The following is a 26,897-nucleotide window of genomic DNA, read 5'->3' on the forward strand; positions in this document are numbered from 1 at the left end:
AGTTATGTGATTACAGCCAAGAGAGTAAATCCAATTTCTGTTATTCTATGTTGGCCAGAAGCACAAGCCCGCAGGTATATTTTTAAGCAAGATAAAGGGAGACATGAGAAGTATGAACGGAACTTCAAACGGGGAGAAAGTATTTTATAAAATAGGAATTATTTAGAACTAAATTTTACAGTCTGAAATCTGAAGGATATAGTTTTTCCATAACAATACAAAAGCCAAAACCTATAACTGGCAGTAAGACATCTCTCTCCTAAAATGGCAGGTATTTGATTTTAAAACAGTGTCAAAGCTATGGCTTTGCAAATATTTCTGAAAACCTTCAGAAAACTTCAGTATCTCATTTTTCTTTAACATATGTAAGAAGTTTAAGCCTTACGAGAATAAAAAAGTATGATTTTACATTTCTAAGTGCAATTAATAAATATAACACAACTTTTAAAAATCCGGGTTAAAAATCCCCTTATTAATTCAACTAAAAAATACAGTGCAAATCATCTTAATATTTCAAAGTCTTAATACTACAAAAATTTGGCCTGTGGTTGACACTGGTATTAATAGTTCTTAGCAGGTCTGTAAAACTTGCTTTTGTTTTGAAACAAACTTCAAATGGACACTTATGATACACAAACCTATCAAGTATTTCAATATACTGAGATTTTAACACTGCTTCAACTGGAAAGAAAGTCCCCAGACTATTTAGAAGACACACACTCTGTAGCGGTACTGACAAACACCACAGGAAAAGCAGTCTGTCACTGAGGCAGTCACAGGCTTGCTTCTCTGTGCACCTATTTAAACTTTTAACTAGGCCTAGCGCCACCTGCAGATCTCTACCCTCACCATGATTTCCTAAGAAAACAACATACACAGATACAAAGAGTTGAAGGAACAAAAGGGCAGAGAAGTCAGTAAAGAACTCTGCTTGGATGACTTCCCCCTGCCCATTTCTCAAAATCAACTTCCATCAAAGTGACTTATGCAGCTGAGACTGCATTATCTGGCTCCCTGCCCTAATGCTACTCAATCATCATTCATTCCATTTATAGATGGCAATTATACAGACTAGCCAGATTCCAAAAATTTCACCTAAATATTTGGAGGAAAGTCTTAGTTAAGGTGAGAGGGAAGGCTTTTAATGGAGAGTGAGATGGCAAAGAAGGAACTGACGGGAAACTGACTGGAGACAGAAAGGCGCATTCATGGAGCTGAGTGTTAAATCTGAGTCTGGCTCATTCTAACCGTAACCTTATGCCCCAGCTCTTCACCTTCATACATTCTTCCTGGAAAGTTAGGTTACTCTGGTTTTTAGCTACAAAGCTAAGAGTTGCCTGTTGAGTTAAAAAAAAAAAAAAAAGTATTAGCCAAACCATAAACTAAAATTTTTTTAATTATAAATATAATATAGTTATATGTTACAGCAAGTTTAGGAAATGAAGGAGGAAAGAAATCACCATAATCCCAACATCATAATTTAGGAGTCATTTTTTAAAAACAGATTTTTTACAGCAGTTATAGGTTCACAGCAAAACTGAATAAAACAGTCAAAACAACCTTGAAAAGAACAAAGTTGGGAAGACTCACACTTCATGGTGCCAAAACTTACTACAACGTGACAGGAATCAATATAGTGTGGTACTAAGATGAGGACAGACACATAGATCAATAGAACAGAATTGAGAGCTGATAAACAAACTTACATTTATGGTCAACTGATATCTAAAAAAAGTGCCAAGACAATTCAGTAGGAGAAATACCAGCCTTTTCAACAAATGGTTCTGGATCTCAATACACAAAACATTATGAAGTTGGACACTCTACTTCACACTGCATACAAAAAATTAACTCAAAATGGATCAAAGACCTCATCATAAGAGCTAAAACTATCAAACTCTGAAGAAAACACAGGAGTAAATCTTCACTGACCTTGGATTAGGCACTGTTTTTTACGTGAAACTGAAAGCAAAAAAAAAAAAAAAAGATACATCAGCCTTCATGAAAATTAAAAACTTTGTGCTACAAAGGACACCATCAGGAAAGTGAAAACACAACAGGATGAAAGAAAAATTTTGCAAATCAAATATCTGATAATGAGATTGTATCTAGAATATACTAAGAACTCCTTTAACTCAATAATAGAAAATAACGGGCTTCCCTGGTGGTCCAGTAGTTTAAGAATCCACCTTGCAATGCAGGGTACACAGGTTCAATCCCTGGTTGGGGAATTAGGATCCCACAAGCCATGGAGCGACTGATCCCACACACCACAACTAGAGAATCCATGTGCCACAATGAAAGATCCTGTGATGCATCCAAATAAATAAATATTTTTAAAAAAATAATAATAATAGAAAATAACTCAGTTAAAAGGGGGCAAAGGGTTCAGACATTTCTCCAGACAAGATTTACAAACAGCAAATAAGCACACTAAAAGATGCTCAACATCATTAGGCATCAAGGAAATGCAAATCAAAACCACAATGAGATAGCAATCCATAACCACAAGGATGGCTATTAGCAAAGAGACCGATAACAGCAAGTATCGTCAAAGATGTAAAGAAGGTGGAGTACTCATACACTGCTAGAAGAAACGCAAAAGGACGAAGCTGCTTTGGAAAATAGTCTGGGAGTTCCTCTAAAATTTAAAAGAGTTATCATTTGATCAACAATTCCAAGAAAAATGAAAATATGTCCACACGAAAACCTGGACATGAATATTCATAATAGCTAAGGAGTAGAAACACTCCAAATGTCCATTAGTCGGATATGTCCATTAGACATTAGTCAGAAATGTCCGTTAGATAGATAAAAAGTCATATATCCGTACATTAGAATATTATTCAGTGATGAAAAGCAATGCAGTACTATAACATGCTGCAACATGGATGAACCTTGAAATATTATGCTAAATGAAGGCCAAGCACAAAATGCCATATTTTATACAATTCCATTTATACGAAATGTCCAGAATAGGTAAATCTATGAGACAGAAAATAGACTGGTGGTTTTACTGAGTAATCAGGAAAAGGGGGTGACTGCTAATGGGCATGAGATTTCTTTGGGAGTGATCAAGTGTTCTGAAGTGGGGTAATGGTAACAGTTGTGTAACTGAATATACTGGAAACCACTGACTTGTAGACTTTAAAGGGATAAATATGCTATGTGAATTTTATTTCAATAAAGCTATTAAAAGATTAATCTATTGAATGGATGAACCATAATTAATGATATACATTGCTTCCAATTTATCTACCCTATGTAACACTGCTGTGAATAGTTTTGTGCCTAGGCTTTTATCACATTATAAAATTAGGGGTATGAATTCTGTTTGTAGGAATTTTGGCTTGACACCATAGCAGCAAGTCAGTTAGCTTCTTTGTGCCTCAATTTCCCCATACATGACATGAGATTACTAGCATCTATACGTCTTTGGATTCTGAGAAATAAAGTAATGCATGTAAAGGGCTTTATATGGTGCCTGTCACACAGTAAACTTTCAACATTAGTGGTAGAGGTAGTTATTGTAATTGTTACTCTAGTTTGCATTATTTTCTGAAGATGATTTACAGAAGGCATATCACCAACTCAAAAAAAAAGACATTTATGCCTGAATACATTCTGCCAAACTACACATATCAAAAGGGGCGCACTAATTTTTGGCAGTAGTATCTAACTATATGAGAGAATCAGAGTAACCATGCCATCATCAACATTGTTATAATAAATTTGTTTTCTTAATAGGCACCTCACTTTAACTGTTCATTTGTGCTGCTTTTGAAACCCAATAGCTTATCAGCTTGAAACCCAACAGTTTTTCTAATTATCATGTAAATCCTACATACCCTGAGCATCCATTTAATGTGAAATCTGTGTAAGACACCATACTGGGGGCTACAAGAGAAACTAAAAATGAGTCAAGCCGAGGATTCTGTGTGAGGTAAGGCAGAGAAGCATTTTAATTCAAGATAATTATGATTAAGTGTAACAAAGCTACAAAGTATTTATAAGGGCAGGTTTATAAAGATTTATAAAGGGGAGAAAAGATGGCAGTATTTGAGCTGATTCTTGAAGGATGGGCAAAATTTCAACTGGCAAGGGTGTGGCAAGAGCGAAATCAAGGCTGGTAGAAGAACACAGCACATCACAAGACTCTGCAGCAAAGTGGCCAGGGGAGGGGCGGTGAGAGAAAAGGTACAGGGCGCTCTGGGAGCACAAAGAGGCCCCCCTGAAACAGAGCCATGACCACGTGAGCTGAGGGGGAGAGAGTCTCCCAGGACAAGCAGCGTGCAGAAAAACACCGAGACACCAATCACTGTGACCCAGGCGGGGAACTGCACGTAATCCAATTTGGCCAGAGTGGAGGGTACATGTGGCAAGGAGGCAGATGATGTTAAATGGGCAGAGGCCTGACTATGAAGGACCCTGTGTGCCAGAAGAAAGCATTTGAACTTTTATTCCAAAGGAAGTAGAGAACTGAAGCATTTTTAAGAAAAGAAGTGACAATCAGACTGACTTAAGAAATGAACTCTGGTAATACTCCCAACAGCTTCCCATCTCCCACAGAATAAAGCCAAATCCTTCTTATGCTTAAAACTCTACTGTTTTAAGTAGCATCGACACTGTCGATGCTATCTATAAAGCAGGTACAGATGAGAACCCGCCGCAGGGCACAGGGCACTCTCTCAGTGCGCTGTGGGGGCCTGAACGGGGGGATTTGGAAAGGAGGGCGTGTGCACATGCACAGCTGATTAACTCTGCTGGACAGCGGAAACTAACACTGTCAAGCAGCTGAACTCCAGCAAAGGCTTTAAAAAATGATAAGAATAAAGGGGAAAAAACCCACATGCTGGTCGGTGGCTATCTTTCAGAGATAGATTATTTCCTGTGGCCCCTCCTCTCGCTCTGCCTTTGTGATTCTGGCCTTCTTGCTGCACCTTCAATATGCCGCCCCTCAGGGTTTCTGCACTTGCTGTCCCCTCCACCTGAAACTCTTGCCCCAGATCAGCTTCCTCACTGGTCTCTGGTTTGCCTCCTCACTTCCAGCAAGGCTCTGTTCAAACACTTTCTTATCAGGCAGACCCTCCCTATTACCCAATATAAAAGAGCAAGAAACAATGACAATCAATCCTACCATTCTTTTCCTTCACTTACCACCTGGCACATGTATTTATTTGAAAATTTCCAGTCTCTCATTACTAGAATGTAAGTTCCAGGATGGATCCTCTTAATCACCCTGATATAGGAACTATTATTAGCATGTCCAGATGGTGAAATTCAGGGGCGTAATACTGCTCATGTGCGATGGAGCCAGACAGGATGACTCTTGAGCCTGCATTTGAACCATTTCACCTACTGACTCTGGTGAAGTCACAGGTCCCTGGCTTTGACTCTAGATTATTTCCTGTGACTAGGCTCCATCCTGACAAGCAACAGGACAGTACACTCTAAATTCACACTATGTTCTGCTAAAAAAAGGATACTCATTCTTATCATTTGTTATTAGCTGAGTTTCCAAAGCCAAGAAACATTTTTTAAATGATCAGTTAAAATGCACAAGGTATCTGGACTGTATCTAGTCAGTAATAAGCTGGCTTTTTTTTTTTCTTGTGTTGGACCCACAGATATTAAAACAAAATGAAAAGATTTTATGAAACTACACAAAGAAGGAGCATAGCACATGACACCAAAACTACTTTTCCAAGACCTTTTTTCAAGTGTAATAGTCAACTTCAGGAATAAAACTAACTCCAACTTTAAAATACACACAAGAAAATTTTCTGAGGTACTACACCAAAGGAAGAACATGGTAGCTACCTGGAAAACATCCAGTAAACACAAAATCACATGTAGAGCAAAAAAATGAAGGTGAGGGACTCCCCAGGTAGCAGTGGTAAGACTCCACATTTCCAATGCAGGGGCGAGGGTTTGATCCCTGCTCTGAGACTAAGATCCCACATGGCTTGCAGTGCACCCAAAAATTAATTAAATTAAAAAAATAAGGCCGTTAAAAAAAAAGGTGAGTTCCCAGTAAGATTTCTCCTGATTCTTTTCTTGTTTCTCAGACTACTGACTTTTCTTGATTGCTCTTTTCATCATCCCATCTCCTATTACTGCAGTTGTTTAGTCACTAAGTCGTGTCCGACTCTTTTGCAACTCCCGGACTGGAGACCAGCAGGCTCCTCTGTCCATGGAATTTCCCAGGCAAGAATACAAAAGTGGGTTGCCATTTCCTTCTCCAGGGGATCTTCCCCATCCAGGGATCAAACCCACATCTCCTGCATTGGCAGGCGGATTCTTCCCCACTGAGCCACCTGGGAAGCCCATCACTGCAAGTACCTCGTTTCAAAATGTAGCTTTCAATCAACAGCTTTTCCCCTGTCAACCACTTCATTCCAGAACTCATCCACTCTTTTTTTTTTTTCCCAAAACTCATCCACTCTTAATTCCAACTTTACCTGCAGATGACTTCCAGATCTAGCTAATTTCTCCCTCTTTCCTTCTCCAGTTTTTTAATCTCTCCTGAATTGCCTGACTATAGATACTTTAGAACCTTTTTATAGCTTTACTTTTATTTTTTTAAAAAGAAAATCAACTTTTTCAAAATTGGCTCCTTCCCTGTTTACTTCATCATCTGTACTGTCTGGCTGTTCTCCTACAACGTCAAAACCTTCATTTTCCTCCACTTAATCCACAGGACCACCAACTGTCCATTGTTTCCTACTATCTTTTCAATTCCACAGCTATCACCACATTCTGGGTTTTCTTCCGTTCCTTCCTGACTCACCACAGCCCGCCAGCCTACTCACTCCCTTCTATTCATTCAGTACATACCACCAGCAAACCTCTCTCACACAGCACACGCCCCAGTTCAAGGACTTAAAGTCACTCCGGAGAACAATGAAACCAAACTTCTCAAACCAATGCTCAGGGCCTTCCATCCTTTCAGATGGTCACTTGTAAATGTTGAGCTTAAACATCCCAAGGAGACATAACCTTTGAAAACCAACATTTTGATCTTTCACATCTGGATCATTGTAATGTATACTCTAAGACTGTAGAAAGTACAGGCTACCATTTTCCACTTGACTTCAACTACTTATGTCAGGCAATGGGAATATTTGGTTTAATCCATCTACTGAACCACTCATATTACCAGGAGGAGGATTCATTTTCAAAAGCTGAACTCTTCTAACCCACAAAATGAAAGCATGTAGTTATCAGAAAAGAACACCTCATGTCCTTAATGAATGCAAAGCAGTATACTATCTTTAAGGGGGAATTTTCCAACATCTATAAAAAGTGGTAAGAATACACAGAAGAATTATACAAAAAAGATCTTCATGACCCAGATAGCAACAATGGTGTGATCACTTACCTAGAGCCAGACATCCTGGAACATGAAGTCAAGCAGGCCTTAGGAAGCATTGCTACAAACAAAACTCATGGAGGTAATGGAATTCCAGTTGAGCTATTTCAAATCCTAAAAGATGATGCTATTAAAGTGCTGCACTCAATATACCAGAAAATTGGGAAAACAGCAGTGGCCACAGGACTGGAAAAGGGCCGTTTTCATTCCAATCCCTAAGAAAGGCAATGCTAAAGAATGTTCAAACTATCGCATAATTGCACTCATCTCACATGCTAGCAAAGTAATGCTCAAAATTCCCCAAGCCAGGCTTCAGCAGTATGTGAACTGTGAACTTCCAGATGTTCAAGCTGGATTTAGAGAAGTCAGAGGAACCAGAGATCAAATTGCCAAGATCTGTTGGATCATCAAAAAGGCAAGAAAGTTCCAGAAAAACATCTGCTTCTGCTTTATTGACTACACCAAAGCCTTTGACTGTGTGGATCACAACAAACTGTGGAAAATCCTTAAAGAGATGGGAATACCAGACCACCTAACCTGCCTCCTGAGAAATCTGTATGCAGGTCAAGAAGCAACAGTTAGAACTGGACATGGAATCAATAGACTGGTTCAAAATCGGGAAAGGAGTACGTTAAGGCTGTACATTGTCACCCTGCTTATTTAACTTATATGCAGAGTACATCATGCAAAATGCTGGGCTGGATGAAGCACAAGCTGGAATCAAGATTGCTGGGAGAAATATCAATAACCTCAGATATGCAGATGACACCACCCTTATGGCAGAAAGTGAAGAAGAACTAAAGAGCCTCTTGATGAAAGTGAAAGAGGAGAGTGAAAAAGTTGGCTTAAAACTCAACATTCAGAAAACTAAGATCATGGCATCTGGTCCCATCACTTCATGGCAAATAGATGCAGAAACAATGGAAACAGTGACAGACTTACTTTATTGGGCTCCAGAATCACTACAGATGGTGACTGCAGCCATGAAATTAAAAGACACTTGCTCCTTGGAAGAAAAGTTATGACCAACCTAGACAGCATATTAAAAAAAAGCAGAGACATTATTCTGCCAACAAAGGTCCGTCAAGTCAAAGCTATGGTTTTTCCAGTAGTCATATATGGATGTGAGAGGTGGACTATAAAGAAACCTGAGCACAGAAAAACTGATGCTTTTGAACTGTGGTGTTGGAGAAGACCCTTGAGAGTCCCTTGGACTGTAAGGAGATCAAACCAGTCAATCCTAAACGAAATCAGTCCTGAATATTCTTTGGAAGGACTGATGCTGAAGTTGAAACTCCAATACTGTGACCACCTGATGCGAAGAACTGACTCACTGGAAAAGACCCTGATGCTGGGAAAGATTGAAGGCAGGAAGAGAAAGGGACGACTGAGGATAAGATGGTTGGATGGCATCACTGACTCAACGGACATGAGTTTGAGCAAGTTTCGGGAGTTGCTGACGGACAGGGAAGTCTGGCGTGTTAAGAGTCCATGGGGTCGCAAAGAGTTGGACACGACTGAGCGACTGAACTGATAAAAAGTATTAGTGCAAATATCCTTTAGCCCTCCAATAGCACTTCCAGGAAATATCCTGTAGATAGTCTCACAGAAGAAAGCAAAATTAAATGTGGAAGGTTATTAAACACAATATTGTTGAAATGGTTAAAAAAAAAAGGGGGGGGGTAGGCACACTACTGAAACTTCCTTGACTATTATTATACATCTTCACAGTGGAATATTATGCAGCAATTAAAAATAAAAAAGCAGTTACAAGGACTTCCCCAGTGGCCCAGTGGCTAGGACTCTGCACTCCCTGTGTAGGGGGCCCAGATCCAATCTCTGGTCAGGGAACTGGATCCCACATGACGCAACTGGGAGCTTGCATGCTGCAACTAAAGACACCTGAACTAACACCCACTGCAGTCAAATAAATAAATAATTTTTTTTAAAATTTTTTTTATTAGTTGGAGGCTAATTACTTCACAACATTTCAGTGGGTTTTGTCATACATTGATATGAATCAGCCATAGATTTACACGTATTCCCCATCCCGATCCCCCCTCCCACCTCCCTCTCCACCCGATTCCTCTGGGTCTTCCCAGTGCACCAGGCCCGAGCACTTGTCTCATGCATCCCACCTGGGCTGGTGATCTGTTTCACCATAGATAGTATACATGCTGTTCTTTTGAAATATCCCACCCTCACATTCTCCCACAGAGTTCAAAAGTCTGTTCTGTATTTCTGTGTCTCTTTTTCTGTTTTGCATATAGGGTTATCGTTGCCATCTTTCTAAATTCCATATATATGTGTTAGTATGCTGTAATGTTCTTTATCTTTCTGGCTTACTTCACTCTGTATAAGGGGCTCCAGTTTCATCCATCTCATTAGGACTGATTCAAACGAATTCTTTTTAACGGCTGAGTAATATTCCATGGTGTATATGTACCACAGCTTCCTTATCCATTCATCTGCTGATGGGCATCTAGGTTGCTTCCATGTCCTGGCTATTATAAACAGTGCCGCGATGAACATTGGGGTGCACGTGTCTCTTTCAGATTTCAGGTTTCCTCAGTGTGTATGCCCAGAAGTGGGATTGCTGGGTCATATGGCAGTTCTATTTCCAGTTTTTTAAGAAATCTCCACACTGTTTTCCATAGCGGTTGTACTAGTTTGCATTCCCACCACAGTGTAAGAGGGTTCCCTTTTCTCCACACCCTCTCCAGCATTTATTGCTTGTAGACTTTTGGATAGCAGCCATCCTGACTGGCGTGTAATGATACCTCATTGTGGTTTTGATTTGCATTTCTCTGATAATGAGTGATGTTGAGCATCTTTTCATAAATAAATAATAAATAAATAATTTTTTAAAAATCCTTATAAATGGAGCTGTTACATATGAGTTGATATGGAAAGATGTTTAAGGGAAAAAGCAAGTTATACAACAATGTAAAGTATTATTTTATTTGTATAAAGAAAATGTACATATATTTGTAAATGCAAGAAATATCTAGGGAAAAAATACCAGTCATTAACAGTAGCAAATTCTGGAGAATGGGATTCAGAGAAAGAAACAAGGGAGTTTTACTTTTTGTATGGTGTGTGTGTGTGTGTGCGCGCGCGCACACACATAATCTTTTTAAAAAAATCATCTTAACTTTCATTTTTAAAACAGGACTGAGCACAGCAAAGACTCTTAATTTTGGATGAATGTAATAGAACTTGATTATCTATAGTGCAGGAAATATGAGCTACTCAAAGTGCTTAATGAGAAACTCATCCATTCATTCAACAATTACCTATGGAACACTAACTACATGTCAGGCACTGTACCTGATGATACTAACATAATGGTGAACCAGAAGGACCTCGTCCCTGCTCCATTTTTCCTGTTTGCCTTGTAAGAACCACTCTGACTTTCAGGTTTGTGTTCTCCTTGTGCCTACTGTGCTACAGTTTCCCATAAAATAGATACAAATTAATAGAATAATTACTTCAAAGAAAAACAAGGGCTTTAAATGTTATTAACTCCTATCTCCTTCATAATTAACTGAAAAAGTTATCAGAGACACACTTTGTGAAAGAACAATTCAACAAGCACCATTTCAAATAAATTTTTAAAAGTAACTTAGATGGTAAATGAAATTTAAGGGAAATTAGCTAAGAAAATTCAAAAGGAAAGAAACATTATAGGAAATTTTTCTTTTCTGTACAGATTTATATATACTCACTAAATTCTTCTACAATAAACATGTACTCTACCATAAGGAGAAAGTAAGAGCTGTTCTTGAAAAGAACCCTTTGTTGCAAAAACAGATCAGCTACTGCCTAAAGTCCACCCCAACTCACTATACCAGGCCCCGTATGGTCTGGCCTGGCCTGGTCGAGGTTGTTTTTGTCAGCCTGGAGCCCATTCCACTCTCTACTGCAAACAGCATTCTGGGACTTTCCACTAGGGAATCACTGCTCCTCACCCTGGGGGTGGGCCCATCCCTAGTCCCACCAGTCAGTTCTTTTTAGCCCCCTGGCCATCCCAATGGTTCAGAGGCAAAAACATGACAGATCCAAATCCAATCAATTCTGAAAAAAGGCTGATTTTAATGAGGCTTTTTTTTTTTATTAAAATGATAATTGCTGACATATAATACAGCTAAATTTCCTAGAAGAACTTTGTAATAAATAGAATTCTCATTTAACGTGGTCCCTGAATATTTTGAGCGACTGTAACTTCAAATCACAAAACTGTAGTCAAAGAATCATAACCGACCTCTTTTGTTGAAATGGAACAACAACAAAAAACAGTATTAGAAAATTCCCATTTCTAAGAAGCTACTAAAACTTCATGCTGTTTCAAACAATAAGAATGTTGAAACCATACAGATCACATCCTGTTAAAACAGCTAAGTATAGAAACAGTAAGAAAACAGGTTACCCAGCATATACGTTAATCACATGTCCTGTGACAGAAATCTTCTAAACCACTTCAAAAATAAAGACCCCCAACATGACGCACCTAAAATGCCATAATACCTAAAACAAACAAACTAAACCCAAACACTTGAAATGTATAATAAACAATTATTTATTTTTTAAATAATTAAAAAAAATTTTTTTCATTTTTTTACCTGTTAACCATTTTCTTTTCAAAACGAAGAAAATATAGAGTATATTAATAAATTACAAGGGAACAAACTTCAACCCAATATGAGAAAATAAAACTTAACCATTAGAATTTCCAGAGAGTGAGATGGATTATCTTGTAAAACAGGGACCTCTCCTTCCCTGGAACTAAAACCAAAACCAACACTCTGTAAGTCTCTGAAAATAAGACATCCTCGAAGAATTCGACTGCTGTGCCAGCTGTTTCATTTCTTGAGAGTATAGCTGAACACATATAATAATCCGTTGCATTTTTTCTAGCATTGCACAATTTTCCTGGCACACAATGTGCATGCTGTATTTATTATCATGTTTAAGCATCTGACAGCATTGTAAGAATCCATAACATTATTCTCTAACTAAATGCACACATAATTTTTTAGTCTTCAAATGGCCATGGATTTCAGTAAAGTATCCTATACATTCTTTCCACAAAGTTTAAACACATTTCCTGAACTTTTAGCTTTCAGTTTCCTGTTCATCAATGGCTACAATTCTAGAGGCAATATATAAACACACCCTAGCCATGGAATTTCCACTTCTGACAACAGTGGATGTAAACTTAATGAGACCAAATATAACTACAGTGCATATGAATGGTATATGACAGCTAACACAGCCAACAGTAGTAATTAGTTAAGGTATAAAAATGGAAATATAAATATAGTCCTTATTAAGAATTCACATAACAACCTCTTTTTTAACTTAGAACTCAGAAAAGGTTTCTCTCTCATTAAAAACTGGTAAGTTTTCTTTATTAAACAATAACGATGAAACCCATCCTGTTCCCTTTTTTCTCTTGCTTACCAGGAGGCTCAGAGCTAAATTCAATGTTTAAATACAGAAAATATCTTGCCTCAGATTACCGATTTAAAGATTTCTTTCCACTCTCATCCTGCTCATTATTTCTCAAGTATTTTATGCTTGAATGCTGGTTTTTAATAGTGCTTGCCTTTTAATTACAAGATATCAAATCTTTTCAATGAATATAGAAGAAACAATTTAAAAGATATCTTTATATCACTAAATAACCTGTTAATCCAATTTACAAAAAATGTAGGTCCTAAAATGTATATTTACTTTCCCCTTTTAAAGTTGTTTCACACATTTCATGATTCATTTTTTAAAAAGTCATTGGTGAGTTCTCAAAATAAAAGACTGATAAAATGACACAAGGATCAAAGCAAATTACTAAATTAGGGACACTAGATTAGGAGAATTATTAATTTTTAAACGTTTTCAATTTTCTAACAAAATTGGTCTGGCAAAGCTAGATAACTGTCATAAAAAATTAACTCACATAAACTGTACTAAAATTTTACTTACTGTTATAGGCATTTTAGATGCAAAATAGACAACAGGTATAAAAATACTTAGGAATCTTAAAGAAAGAGGAAAACTCAGTCACATTTGTTTAGCAGCTATAGACACACAAACACAAAAATATTCAGCACATGGTAATACCAAATAGTTTATTAAAGGAGATATTAATAAAATGAACAAAAGCAATATGAAGATGAACTACAACCCAAACTGACAAATCTAACCAAAAACTAAACAAAAATATACCAAGAGTTGAACAGAAAATCTAAACAGTCATATTAAAAATGAAAAAAGAAATAAATTCATTTTGTAACAAAGACTACAGTCTATAAGAATGTATAATATTAAAGCTCTCCACGTACAGAAGCCACAAATAAAAAATGGAAAATAATAAATGGAATAAGCAAGACAGCCAAATAATTTATATAAAAGTTACAAAAACCAATTGTTCCTTTCTCTCTCATCATAAGAGAATTGGAAGGCTTAGACCCAAAGCTAAATTATATTAACATATACTATATTTATGCTATATATTACATACATAATATAGTATTATACACAGTGCACATATAATTATACACAATATAATTTATATAGTACTACTACTATATAAATTTAGAAGCAAAGGCTAGAAACCACTCATAAAATATAATTTAACAAATTTCTTTAAAACAAACAGTTTACAATAAAAAAATTTAAAAACAGAAAACAAACTCCTATAATTTGAAGAAAGAGGCTAAGAGAAACTTACACACATAGCTATCAAAAAAATCTAAAATTTAATTTTGAAGTATTTCTCTTTCCTATTAGCATAAACAGAAGTTATAATTTGCTATAAAGAATAATAATCTAAATACAAAACACAAGCTGCAGATCATAAAGAGAAAAAAATCCTTCTCAGAAAAATGAAGACAGGAAAAAGAAACGAAACCACAGACAATACAACTAAGGGATCTGATACAAAGCACTGAGGACACGGAAAAAATCTTCTTTGTGTACTATACAATTCAGCTTCATGGTGTTCGAAAATGATAAAGAAAAGTAAGTATTTCCGTAAAAATGAGTCTGGTTAGAAGCCTTTTTTTTTTTTAAGGGATATGGCGGGATGAGCAGAGAGGTCTGAGGCATCTTTACGTAACCCATGACACTTATTCTTTCTTTCATCTTGGGGAAGGATACAGAACATGAAAATACTACTAGCTGTGAAATAATTTTATGATAAAACTATGCTTAAAGTGACTAAAAAAGTATTTTCACATCACACAAGTTTTCAAAACACAAGAAGAGCATCTTGCCAAAGTTAAAATAAGACATTTTAAGAACAGAAAAGTGGTGTGACAGTGATTTGGAGATTAGGAACTGACATTACTGAGAAAAAAATTATGTGCTCTGTAAAAAGTGAAGGAAGCATTTATTGAGCAACTAGAGTATCCTGACACTATATAAAGATTAGGGCTTTATAAAATACAGTCTGTCAGATTACATCTAGGTAGAAAAACGATCTAGAAGAGTACAGTGTTTAAGTAAGTTCCCCACCTTTACGTGTGGCATATGGTAAAATGTAAGAGACTGAAGAAGATGTCAGCTTAGAGACAACCGTCCGAGCAGAGGTACAGGTTTGGGGGCTGTGAGGTCAAAGGACAATAGTTCCCAACATTTCATGCTAACCTTAGGGTCCCATCCATCACTCTATAAAAGAACCTGTGTTCCACCATGATAGGAACAAAATGTCCACTTCTTTGAGAATGTTATTTATATAACACTACTACATTTATAATTTAAAACTTTAAAAATAAAAGAAATCCTTTTCTTTCTAAAGCAGACTTTGGAGTTTGGTTTTAAACGTTAAGAATAGTAATGCTAGTCTAAGAAGTGTAATCATCGGCTTCTCATTAAGAATAGAGTGAATTATTATGACATTATTCCTAGTAGTAAAATTATTCTTACCTTGGGGTCTGATAGTTTTTAGTAGAAATATTATTAATGATACTACTCTCACTCCCACCCAGATGGTTAAGAATCATACTAGGATGACAGTTAAAAAAAAAAAAAAAAAGCCCTTGTTTAGCTCTGAAAGGTATAGGCTGCTAATTATTAGCTGTGGATCTTTACGTTCCTCTGGACCTCAATGTGCTCATCTGTAAAATAAGACTGCTGGACTAGAGAATATTTCCCCACTTTCCTCACCGTTTTGCCCTATTCCTTTCTACTTTGTGACTTTGGTGATTTAGGATCTCTACTGGGATTTTTGAGGGCAGAGAGGAAAACAGCAGAAACCCACTAAACTTTGAAGAAAAGGAATAAGCATTATAGAATAAGGAGAGAAACAGGGAAAGTTAGCCAAAACACATGTTTACAAAAAGAAATGGATAGGTTAAAGAGCCATAATGGTTCAAAGTAGAGGATCATGAACTTCATTGTCAAAATTAGTATGAATAGCAGTTTCAGTTATACTGAAATCAGGAAAGACAGTAAGAAATGCAAGACATAAGACTTAGAAACGTTATTTATAGCACACAAGAATGCTTTAAAAATAACCCAAAAAATCTTCCCAAGTTCCCCCAAAATATATGGAGAAGATGTCATACTCCCTGCTTTAATCACTCATAATTCTGCCCCAACACAATCCCCCACTATTTTCCACAGGTTATTCCCTCGAATCCATTCGGCTTCATCATTTCAAACAAATCTACGATATCTCCCCTTCGTTATCATTCAATGTTCTACCTGAAATGCATTCTCCCTTCTCTCAATTTATAACAGTAATTGATCATGCTATAACTACGTGGCTTGTTTCTGGTTTTTTTGGCTTATGCTGGGTCTTCTAACCACATTTGAGGCACTATTCTAAGCACTTGGCATGTATTAACTCATTTAATTCTCTCAACAGTCCTAGGAAGGAGGTCAAGTAACTTGCTGAAGATTACACAGAAGCAGAGTCAGGATTCTAACACAGGCAGTCTGGCTCCAAGGAGCCTATCCCCTTAACCGCTGACTAGTCCTACAAAGCTCAGGTGGAGTTCTGTCACCTTCCTGAAATTCTCATCTGCTTAGCAATTACTCCTGCCTCAAGAATTCTTAAGTACACCACTCATTTGTCACTTACCACAGGACTTGGGTTATTACTTATCTTTTGTGTACATGTTCTATCTTGTCTAAGGACAGGATCTTATTTATTCTGTAACAAGACTACTTAGAACCTAACAGAAATTATCCAAACACAAAACTGCTTATTAATGAAAGTATAATTGTATTTAATATTTACTGAAGACATATGCCTGGTTCTGGGCTAAGTACTTTGTATGTATTGTCTCATTTAAACCTCACAACCCTTAGGTAGGTATTAACACTGCATGCACCTCCCAATATTACAGATGAGGAAACTGAGGCTGAGAGAAGCTATGTATCTTGTCCCATATCACAAAGCGGTGGTGACAGTCTTACCTAAGGGTCTAACCAGACTCTTAAATCTCCACCCAACCACAAAACACCCTGAAGACAAAATCAGTCCTAACAACTCAACTCAACTTTCACTTACTCTGCAGCACTATGCTGAACACTAAGCATTCAGAATTAAGGGGCACAGCTGCTCACTAGGACCTCAGGGCCAAATTCTGATACCACAGGCAGAGCTGCCATCCCCAAAACTTCAAGAAGATTTTATCTTACATTTTATTTTTTTTCAGTATGCCATTGTTTCTTTTATTTTTGTTTTGTTTTGTTTTATTAGTTGGAGGCTAATTACTTCACATTTCAATGGGTTTTGTCATACATTGACATGAATCAGCCATGGAGTTATTATCTTACATTTTAAACCAAAATAATCCTTGGAAACTCTTCCATCCCATTCCTTCTCCCTTCAGGCTCCCCCACTCCCCATACCCTAGGACTCACCTCTAGTTTCTGTACTATAGAGTAGGATCCCACTATCCCAACAACTGTAACTTGCCCAAGATCATGTAGCAATACTCCTCATCCAATGTCTATCCCCACCATAATAGCCTTCCTATAAATGATGTAATTTTCTCCTCCATTTTCCACTCTTAATAACCATTAATTTCTGCATAAGCATCTCAGAATCCCTGTATTATTCCTACTTCCCACAGAAGAAAATAATCAGATATACTGGATTATCTAAAACAGTATCAAATTTTATTCTCTTATCCCTGAGTCAGTAATGTAAAATTGCGTCTTGTAAAATTTCCACCAGGAGGAAATTCAAACAATTCCCAGAAGAGCAGAAAGAAGAAAGATCTCCATAAGCTGACCAAAGGCAAGCCAAGTTGATAAGCTACAATCCATCTGGAAAGGACTCAGGCCCAAGACCACTGGAAGCTGGCTACTGCTCATGAGAAGTGCAAGAGACATCACTTACTTTCCCATTTCTATTTTATATCCTCTCAACTAACCTCAGGTTCCTATCTTTCTGACAAACCTCAATTCTAGGAGCCTGTAAAGAGAAGGGAAAGTAATGAGATAAGAGTGTCAGGTCACTTTTGGCATAATGGCTTTTTGATGAGAACTATCTTGGACAGGAAATTTGCCACAAGGAATAGGAGAAGAGTTTTCAGGTAAGCCAACAGATCTCTTAATTTTACCACAGAAGCACAAGACATCCTGAAAATGTGTTATATACACTCAGTATCTCTCCCACTCCAAAGCACCTGCAGATATTCTGGGCTAGAAGGAACTCATTTGGGCCATTTCTAGGGTCTAAGAAAGTCTGCTGCCTAGACTCCTGCTGGCCATCATTCACTAGGTTGAGTGGTTTGGAAACCATCTACGTCACCTTGGTTCAAATAGAATGATTTCTTAGGGCTTAAAAATTATGTATTTGCTTCTAAGACTGAAGCCTTCTCTGAAAGGGAAGAAAATGCTCTATTTTACTTCAGTAATATATCTTAATTTTGATATATATCAAGTTCATTACAGATTAAGGATAACTTCCTGCTAACATGTTACCCAAGTTAGGACAATTAGGAAATGAAAAGGACAAAAAAGCATAAATTTAGAAACAAAGTGATTTAGTGACTCACTGAGCTTAAGCAAAGGAAGAGTAAGAAAAAAAAAAAAATGACCAGTGAGAATAACAGTGTCAGGAGCAGCTAAAGAGGAAAGCCAAGAAAGTGTTCTGACTGGGGGCGGACGGAGGGGTGTTGGTGTGCAGTTACTACAGAGATGGTATTTAAACATATTTAGTTTCAAGACATAGGTGAAAATGTGGGCCTCAGTTTTGGAAGGCCTCAAAAAGATTTAGATTTGGAGCCTAAAAAAGCTCAGCAATGACTTAGTTTTTAGAGAAAGAAAAAATAATAGCCAAAACATTTAAACAAAAGCATTCCTCAGACACTACATTTTGAAGATAATCTAACTTTTCAGATGAACAGTATTTTATTCTATAGAGTATGTGGACTAATTTACTATAAAGGAAAAGCTAAAAAATTTCTTTCTTTTCCAGGCTATGAACTGACAGAAAGGAACTAAGAATAAGAATGGTTTCAGAATTACTGATCGTCTAAAGCTAAGTCTCTGAGCTAAAACACACTGCTTTTCAGCAGTGTACAACAGAATTTGGTGGGGGGGGAGAATCTGGTATACTAATACTACTGCTTTACAATATATGTGAGAATGTAACAGTTTTAAAAGCACTTTAACTGAACTGTTGATAATTTATAAATCTGGAGAATAGGTATACAGATGTTCATTATACTCGTGTCTCCAGTTCTGTGTATGTTCAAAACTTTCATAATAAAAAATCTAAAAGAAAAGCTACCTATAAGTATTTTTAAAGTTCTACCTGAAGTTAAGGCTTGACAACTCAAAACAAAATTCTTAAAACTTTTCAAATAATGTTTTATTCATGCTCAACAGACCAGTGAAATTTAGTGTCTAAAAATGGGAGAAAAGGCCCAGCCATTTCAGAGGAACATGAGCATGTTCACTAAATGAAGAAAGTCAGTCCTATTACCCATGTTGGCCAAGTTCGACATTTGTCATTTTTCTCGTCAAAGAACTTAACATTTTGTTAAAGAAAAAATTTACAGACAATATATATGTACAGTTCTGGTTAGTAAAGGCAACATAAGTGTTTATCCCCAGTCATCAGTGATTAATTTGTTGAGCCTGTTGGTTAGTTCTCCTGTTGCTTCAAATCATCTTCCACTCTAGCAAATAACCAAACAAATTTCTTAAGTAGATGCAAAAAAAAAGGATGAAAAGTGAATATCCATAAATAATGCCCAATCCTAAATTGTGAAGAACACATATTTAAGCTTAGCAAGTCAAGAAAAAAAAGTTGAATGTCTTAACAACTGACATATTTTAAGATATGACTTAAATAAGTTTAACTCAAATCAAATCACTCTATGGCAGCACTAAAACTAATAGAGAGCACCAAATTCACCACTTAGATTTACCACTTACCTATGATCAAGATTAGTTTATATGGTTTGTAAGCACCACTCCTTCCTCCCTATTATAAATACCACCCAAAAAAGACAACCAAATTTGTTTCCCTCTTCTTTGGTGAATTCTAGGACAGTAAAGATTGTACATGTTTGAGAAAAATCTAGCACACTGAAGATGTGCAACTCGCTTAGCGGGAATTATCAGTACCTTTAACTCCCAGGACGCTATCACTAGGCAACAGTCTCATTCCCTAGGTGACTTACACAGCATAACAAAATAAACCAGTTTCCTTGCTGACAGTTGTGCCTTGAATCATTTTCAGGATTCTGTTTCTTCTAATAGAAATGTGTTGTCATGAGACTTCAGAGAGAAGCAGCACAGATACATACACACAGAGACAAAAGACATGTCAGTAATTCTCTTTTTCTACATTATTATCAAAGCACTGCTTTCATATTTCAAATTGAGGTATTTCACTTTTTTCAGATAACAAACTCATTCTCCTCATCTTCAACAAATTTTTGCAGCTTTTTTCCTCAAGAAAGTAAAAGTTACATACCATAAAATGCACGGATCTTAAGTATTCGGCTTGGTAAATTTGAACAGATGTATACACCACCAATTGATCAATCTGGAGGTTCCGTGTACTGGTCTTGAAACTGTTCTGTAAGTTAAAAATATATGAAAATTAAAAATTACCCGGAAAGCATATACTTGAATTTCATCACTCGAATCCCAAACCAAGCTATAGAATATTTCTATCACCCTAAAAAGTTCCCTTTTGGGACGTCCGTGGTGGTGCAATGGCTAAGACTCCACTCTCCCAATGCGGGGGGCCAGGGTTTGATCCCTGGTGAGGGAACTAGATCCTACATGCCACCAACAAAGACCCAGCAAAGTCAAATTAATTAATTTTTTGAAAACTGAAGAGTTTCTTTACAGAAAATGTTCCCCTTTGTCTCCTTCCAGTTATCCACAGCCTTTACCCAGAAACTGCTTTCATTTCTAACACCATACCTAAGTTTTGTCTGTTCTTGTATTTTTTATAAATGGCATCTAACAATACATACTTGTTTCGTTTCTCTTGCTCTGAATAATATTTGAGATTCTTCTCTGTCATTGTATGAATCATTACTTTATTATTATTGTGAAGAAAGATTCTATGAACATTTTTATCAGTTTCTGTGTGGACATGTACTTTGTTCCTCTTGAAGAAGCAAGATTTCATTTGAAAAAAAAGAATTCACATATAAATAAACCTGTGAATTCATATAGATGATTTATATGTATACATATAGTAAACATATCCAGTTACATATATAATGCAAATACATATAGTATATTTATTTATCTACCTACCTGTGTGTGTGTATATATGTGTGTGTACGCAAATGGACTCTGAGAGGTCTACCTAGGAATAACCCCAAAGATACATTAAATAAACTTATAAAGTTCACAATGAAAATACATTTAGATGACGTTTCAATTCTTCTTAATAAGTATATTATATTTTAACCTAAGTATAATTCAAAACAGAAACAAATTTCTCTCCATGTAAGTTACTCTATTTCACATCAATGAAATACCATCTTCTCACAACAAATCCCCTTTCCAAACTAGAATTTCATAACATTAAATATGACCATCCATCATGAAGTAATTTTTTATGCTAGGGGGTAAAATCCAAAATATGTTAAGATTACAAGATTTTACTTTATTGTCTTGCTTTTTTAAAAAGTTAAACATGGAAATAATTCCATTGGTTAATATTTACATGAATAAAGACCATTTCATCCGTATTCAGAAAAAGACCTCCATTCCAAAAAGCAACTTAACTGCAGCACTGTCTGTGACAGAGACATTTTGACCTTCAAATTCCTTGTGTAATTTTCAGCAGCTAGAAGGATCTTTAATTTCCAGAGACAGGAACATTGAGAAACATACACACAAATCTGATTTTTTATGAGATCAATTTGAAATCCCCAACCCTGTTTTTGATAATCAGATGATCATTCAGGGGACTAGCAGTGGTTCTTCATTTAACATCACACATAAACTGCCAAGACTACAAACCGAACATTACAAATGGTTCCAAAAATTTACCATCGCCTGCTTTAGCAAAGGTTTGCAAGCTACAAAAGGGAAAAACCCCTCTTCTAGTCTTTGATCTTTCTCCATCTTTTATTCCTCCTTCCAAAAAATGAGCAATTTCAAGACCATACAACTCAAATGGACTGTATTTTTAATCTTAAAAAACATTCTTAGCATTCAGATGTTCCCTAACTTTCACAGATGTGGAACTGTTTACTTAAAAACCCATTATTTCACTCTGAAAATACATAATTTTAATTTTTCTAGTAGCTGTACTTTTTTCTAAAAAGAAAAAAACAACCTTAATTAAGTGTTACAAAAACGACGGCAGTTTCAAAGAGCTACAATTCCCAACTTTCAATATCTTTTTGCCTGACTGTTTTAGAGAACTAAAATTTTATTCCTGTTTTTTAAAATGTTTCTCTTCCAGACCAAGAGTAGAAAATAGGTTAAATCAAATGTGTAGACCCCATACTCCCTCTGGTGGTCCTTCACTCTTATTAACTAGCTGTTTTCCAAAAGACTAGAAGACTAAAATAAGTGTAAAACCAATTTGCCCCATTTAAGGATTATAGCCTTACACGTGTGAGTTTCAGCTGAATGCAGGTCAAGTCTCATCATGACAAAAATGAGGTAAATAATTTGAGTGCTTGAATTTTAGTGTTTCAAATACTACTGAAATATCCTTAGGAACTTGTTAGTTACATCCACAAGGTCCTGCTATAAATTACTTTAACCTGTCTGATTTGGCAGAACTATCTTTTACACAATAAATAAACATCTTTATGCAAAAAAAATTTTAAAAAAACTCCACACTTAAGTGGCTACTGTTTTTAAATCAATAGTTATATGACTTACCTACCAACTTCCACCTGGTCTCGAATGAGTGTATATTTAATTTTCCTTAAACTTTTAATTTTCCTGACATAACGTCACAAGTTAAAAATGCACTGTAAAAAAAAATTCAGAATGTAAAATAATGAAAAAATCTAATTACTAATCGGCTATGTTAGAAAGTTCAAATAGTTTCAGAATTATAAAAAGTATAAAATATTTAACTGTTCAGCATAAAATAACTACAGAACTCAGTGTGTAAAAATATGTACAATTCTGTTAGGAATTCGGAAAAATTATATTAAAGGCCTACAGAAAATATTCTTCATAACAGATACAGCATGCATTTTACTGTTAAATAAAGAAGTATTACTATCTAACAGTATCATGTGATTTAGCCTCAAACGTAGCTTGTTTCACATGTATCCCTGTTTTTCTATAGCTTGGTTTAATCAAAAATATTTGCCCACCTCCAAATTCAAAAGGAGCCACACCTGAGGCTAAGTGACTTAAAAATACTCCCAACATTTATTATGTAGATGTAAGAATTCAACTTAATTTTGAAACTATAATGTGGTTGACCATTTTATGATACGGTCTACCGCAAGTTAAAAGTGTACAAAAATCAGTAATTAAAACATGAAAAAAACTGAGTTTGAAAACAGTATTTTAATTAAAAGGCATTTTTACAGATAAAGTTCCCAAAACATGCTTTTGTAAATGAAACTATGAAATATGGCTTTAATTTATGGTATGTGGTACATTTAAGCATCATCACAAGATAAAAGCTATAAAACTTTTAATTATACACCATAGTTAGACTAATATACTCCTATACACTTTAAACAACAATTATATAGATCACCCATAACCCTAGTCTCATAAGATTCCTCAGAACTACTTACACAGAACAAAACCCACTCTGCGCGTCACTGCTCAATCTACCTCCGCTAAGCATTGAAAAGCCAACTCAGCTTTCAACAGTAACAACTTCTTCTACAGCTCTATAGAAAGAGGATGTTCTTCCTTCTCTAGACTGATTGTTCTAAGCTAAAAAGACTAGGAAACAAAACAACCGAAATATGTTCTTTTTCCAATGCAAGAATAAAAAAAGAAAATTGAAGACTTCACTAGTAGCCTAATCCAATATTTCAAAATGTTCGTTTGAAAGACAAAGAACTCACAGCAGATAAGCCTGTTGTTTTACAGAAATAAAAAAAATTTTTATAAAAACCACCTTTGATTTAAAAAAAAAATCCTGAAGAGTCACAACTAGCCTATTGGTTAGAGTGCCCCTTTCAAAGGTGTTACTAATTAACTGTGACTAAAATTACCATTCAATGAAACACTAATAAAGTAACATAATTAAATCAAAACTGTAACTGTCCTTAAGTTACTTACACCTCTTATTCAAATCATATCCAGCACATTTAAAAAAAGACACATAAGAAGAAAAATCTTGAGTTATCTAAATCAACTGTTCCTCACAAATGAATGTTATCAATTACCTTCATAATATATTTTAAAATAAGTGTAAAAATAATCATATATTATTTTTAAACTTTTTTTTTTGTAATAGATGCCCTAAATTGGTCAGGGCCATTAACTGTAGATTTTAAGTGAGGTCAGCTGGCAGAGAGAGAAACAGAAAATAAGTGAAAGTATAACATAAAAACTTCCCACAAAAATAAGAAGTTTTTCAATTCTACCCTCGAATTTTAAAATAAAAACTCTTAAAAAAAAACAAAAAAACTCTTATGCGGGGCCGGGGGGCGGTTAATGGGTGAAGGAGAATTCCCATAGACTATTAAAAATACTGAACCAAAATATGGCTTAACTTTTCTCTTGTCTACAATCTAACAAAACGAGAAGACAATGAAAATAAACACTCCTGTGTGCCCTGAGAGAGGCAAAGAAAGCTCCCATTCAAAGCTAAGCCTTATTCCACTCTTGTAAAGTAAATCCAAAACCACGAGCTCAAACTGCTTCATGCAGAATTTACTGAATGGCGGCCAAACGTTGTACACTCTGTCCTGAACAGCGAAGGATATCTCGAGCTCTGCATTCTCCATTTACAACTTGTACCTTACTATGCATGCTTTCACCACCACTGCAGAAACCGATTTTTAAACTAAGATGTTCCTCCCGGCCAAGTCAATGGAAAGAAGGCAATCTACACGCTGGCGACACTCCCCACCTTCCCCACTCACCCCAATCAATACTGGTTTTTGACTCCTATACTGCAGTCAGCACACCTTAAAAAAAAAAAAAAATCACATGGGAGAAAGCGTTACAAAGCCCCCGGAGTGAACGGAATTGCCGAACCCTGAAACAACTTTTCAGTGGCTCTCACCTGACACTTGGGATAATCACCTGTTGGAACGGCGCTGCCCCGGTCCCCTCTACCGGCAGTCGCGGGGAGGCCGTGTTCCCACTCACTGGTCCCCCTCCCCGGGCGGCAGGTGAAAGGCGGCGAACGCGCATATCCACACCCACCGCCCCGGGAGCGCAGACCGAAAGCCAGGGACCCCGGCTGCGGCGGGACGCTCCGTTATCCCTCCCTCGGCGGGCCCGCCAGGTGAGCGAGGCTCCATCGCGCCCGCGATGCGTCCCGGCGCACGGCTCTCCGCGGGCCCACTTCTCCCGCCGCCCGGGCCCGGGAGAGCGAAGTTTCTCTCCCGCTCGCGGCGGCGGCTCACGGGCCGCCTGGCTGCGGGCGAGTCGGAGGCCGCTGAAACGAGAGCCCGAGCCGGGACCTGTTACCCAGGGCGGGAAACCACACACACAAAAAAAGAAAAGCCGAGTGAGGACCAGCGGGGCGCGACCGGCCTCGCCTCCCGGAGGGAGAGCGCGGCAGGGGCGGGGAGCCGCTCCCGCGGCCGCCCGGCTCCGCGCCTCCCAGAGGGGAAGGGAGCCCCGGCCCCGCTCGCCCGGCGGGACGCAGAGGATTCCCGCGGGGGAGCCTGGGCGCCTCCAGCGCGCCCGCTCCGAGGCGTCCCGGCCCCGCCGGCCCCCGCAGCGCGGTTCCCGGTGCGGCGGCGGCAGGACCGCAAAGGAGGGAACGCGGCGCGGCCACCCCGCCTCATCCCCCCGTGGCCATGGCGCCGGTACCTGTCGCCGTGGCGGCTCGCCCGCTCTGTCGCTCTGCCTCAGCCGCGCGCTGCCGGCTCCTCAGCCCGCCCAGCAGGCCGCCGCGCGCCGGACGCCGCCGCCGGAGACTGGCAGCGCCCGCGAAGCGGCCCGAGTCCCCCAGGGCAGCGCCCGGCGCAGTCCCGCCCCCGCGGGCCGCAGGACCCGCCTCCCATAGGGCCCTGGGGCTGTCAGTCCGCCCCCAAAAGCCGCGCGGGCTGTCGCTCCTCCCGTACCGATTGGCGGCCGAACGCCGTCCATGCAAATAAGGCCCCGCCCCCGGCCATTTGCACCTCCGCCTCGGTGTAACCTCCGCCTCCCCCACGCCAGCCCACGTGTCTGGCCCTTGCCCTTTTGTGGGGGCTGCAGGGAAGAGAGGGAGGAAACTGACCGACGCCCCCTCACGCCATCCCTTACCTCCGGGGAAACTAATGCCCAAGCAAGCTAGTGGACTTCACACTGGGACCTCCCTCTGACAGTTCTGCCCTCCTGTCCGCCCATCCGACCTGATCCGGGGATGGAGAGGGGCAGGCCAGACTTGTTTGCGTCAGGTAAGCAAGCCCGGTTAGCCCCGGGAAACAATACCAGGGGAAATGGTATTGTCCATTTGGAACTGGGGGAAAAAATCCCATTTGGAGAACCATAGCACGTAGCACTTGCCTCTGGACACTCAGGGACTGTTAAGACTAGGCTTTCCCACGGCTTTCTACCTTTCAAACATGAAATCCCAGGTGACTGAGACAGCAGAGGATGTCTGTCTGTGTTCTCTGCCACCTGCCAACGGGTAGGCCGGCTGAGCAGCTGGACTTCAGGAGGCGGCTCAGGCCCCTGGAGTGAAATGGCCACACTAAGATGCAGATGAAGGGGACTGAGCTAGCAGTTCCTGGGCCTTAGGGAGTGGCTCGCTCAGTCTCCTCATTTTTGAGGAAACAGAAATCTGAAGTCCCACAGCTATGGAGCTTAATAATTACCTATGGAAACCTAACTTCTCCTAACTCCACATCTGGTCTCAACACTATATCACCTGGGGTCATTTAAGTATTTATGAAGAGTTTCTACAAATAACCATCCCTGCCTTCAAGAG

General features: G+C 38.2%; 1 protein-coding gene across 2 annotated transcripts in view; it reads right to left on the reverse strand.

The window, feature by feature from the left end:
* The window catches only part of FKBP5 (FKBP prolyl isomerase 5), a 115,581-nt gene extending 89,636 nt beyond the window's left edge, over positions 1–25,945 (reverse strand). For both annotated transcript variants that reach the window (XM_043907279.1, XM_043907278.1), the window contains exons 1-2: positions 25,796–25,945; positions 20,319–20,423 (exon numbers count right to left, since the gene is read on the reverse strand). The gene's annotated coding sequence lies outside the window, so the exon portion shown is untranslated. The remainder of the gene's footprint in view (positions 1–20,318; positions 20,424–25,795) is intronic.
* Between the last annotated feature and the right edge of the window lie 952 nt (positions 25,946–26,897).

This window comes from Cervus elaphus, chromosome 7, assembly GCF_910594005.1.
Source record: "Cervus elaphus chromosome 7, mCerEla1.1, whole genome shotgun sequence".
Lineage (NCBI taxonomy): Eukaryota > Metazoa > Chordata > Mammalia > Artiodactyla > Cervidae > Cervus > Cervus elaphus.